We start from the raw sequence: 2189 nt of genomic DNA on the forward strand, positions 1-2189 counted from the left end.
GTGTATGTGTGTGTGTGCGTGTGTGCATGTGTGTGTGCGTGTGTGAGTATGTGTGTGTGTCTGTTCGGCTTGCAGAGATAAGAACACGACCGAGGCAAGAAGGCCCTGCTTATCGTAAGAGGCGACCAATAGGTAGGAGTCGAGAGGTGAAGAGTGTATGTGTGTGTGCGTGTGTGCGTGCGTGTGTGCGTGTGCGTGTGCGTCTGTGCGTGTGTGCCAGCGTGTGTGCGTGTGTGTGTTTGTGAGTGTGTGTGTGTGTATGTGTGTGTGTCCCTTCGGCTCGCAAAGATAAGAAAACAGCCGTGGCAAGAAGGCCATGCAAATCGTACGGGGCGACTAATAGGTAGGAGTCGAGAGGTGAAGATTGTATGTGTGCGTGCGTGTGTGCATGTGTGTGTGTGAGTGTGTGTGTGCGTGTGTGTGTGTGTGAGTGTATGTGTGTGTGCGTGTGTGCGTGCGTGTGTGCGTGTGCGTGTTCGTCTGTGCGTGTGTGCGTGCGTGTTTGTGTGTTTGAGAGTGTGTGTGTATGTGTGTGTGTCCCTTCGGCTCGTTGAGATAAGAAAACAGCCGTGGCAAGAAGGCCATGCAAATCGTACGGGGCGACTAATAGGTAGGAGTCGAGAGGTGAAGATTGTATGTGTGCGTGCGTGTGTGCGTCTGTGTGTGTGTGTGTGTATGTGTGTGTGTCCCTTCGGCTCGCAGAGATAAGTAAACAGCGGTGGCAAGAAGGCCATGCCTGTCGTAAATGGCGACTTATGGGTAGGAGTCGAGAGGTGAAGAGTGTATGTGTGTGTGTGTGTGTGTGCGTGTGAAAGTGTGTGTGTGTGTGTGTCTGTTTTACTTGCAGAGATAAGAATACGGCCGAGGCAAGAAGGCCCTGCCTCTTGTAAGGGGCGACTAATAAGTAGGAGTCGAGAGGTGAAGAGTGTATGTGTGTGTGTGTGTGTGCCTGTGTGCGTGTGTTTGTGTGTGTGCGTGTGTGTGTGTGCGTGTGTGTGTGTCCGTTCGGCTTGCAGAGATAAGTACACGGCCGAGGCAAGAAGGCCCTGCCTGTCGTAAGAGGCGACTAATAGATAGGAGTCGAGAGGTGAAGAATGTATGTGTGTGTGCGTGTGTTTGTGCGTGTGTGCGTGTGCGTGTGCGTGTGTGCGTGCGTGTGTGCGTGTGTGTGTTTGTGAGTATGTGTGTGTATGTGTGTGAGTGTGTGTGTGTATGTATGTGTGTGTCCGTTCGGCTCGCAGAGATTAGAATACGGCCGAGGCAATAAGTCCATGCCTGTCGTAAGTGGCGACTAATGAATAGGAGTCGAGAGGTGAAGAGTGTATGTGTGTGTGTGTGTGTGCGTGTGTTTGTACGTGTGTAAGTGTGTGTGTATATGTGTGTGTGTGTCCGTTTGGCTTGCGGAGATAAGAATAAGGCCGAGGCAAGAAGGCCCTGCCTGTCGTAAGAGAAGAATAATGGGTAGGAGTCGAGAGGTGAAGAGTGTATGTATGTCTGTGCGTGTATGCGTGCGTGTGTGAGTGTGTGCGTGTATGTGTGTGTGTCAGTGTGTGTGTGTCCGGTCGGCTCACAGAGATGAGAACACGGCCGTGGCAAGAAGGCCCTGCCTTTCGTAAGAGGCGACTAATGGGTAGGAGTCGAGAGGTGAAGAGTGTATGTGTGTGTGTGTGTGCGTGTGTGTGCGTGTGTAAGTGTGTGTGTGTATGTGTGTGTGTCTGTTTGGCTTGCAGAGATAAGAATACGGCCGAGGCAAGAAGGCCACGCTTGCTGTAAGGAGCGACTAATGGGTAGGAGTCGAGAGATGAAGAGTGTACGTGTGTGTGCGTGTGTTCGTTTGTGTGTACGTGTGTATGTGTTTGTGCGTGTGTAAGTGTGTGTGTGTGTATGGGTGTGTGTGTCCGTTCGGCTCACATGGATAAGAACTCGGCCGTGGCAAGAAGTTCCTGCCTGTCGTAAGATGCGACTAATGGGTAGGAGTCGAGAGGTGAAGAGTGTATGTGTGTGCGTGTGAGCGTGTGTGTGTGCGTGTGTGAGTATGTGAGTGTGTCCGTTCGGCTCGCAGAGATTAGAATACGGCCGAGGCAAAAAGTCCATGCCTGTCGTAAGAGGCGACTAATGAATAGGAGTCGAGAGGTGAAGAGTGTATGTGTGTGTGTGTGCGCGTGTGTTTGTGCGTGTGTGAGTGTGTG

The sequence above is a fragment of the Diabrotica undecimpunctata genome, unplaced genomic scaffold (assembly GCF_040954645.1).
Source record: "Diabrotica undecimpunctata isolate CICGRU unplaced genomic scaffold, icDiaUnde3 ctg00000759.1, whole genome shotgun sequence".
Lineage (NCBI taxonomy): Eukaryota > Metazoa > Arthropoda > Insecta > Coleoptera > Chrysomelidae > Diabrotica > Diabrotica undecimpunctata.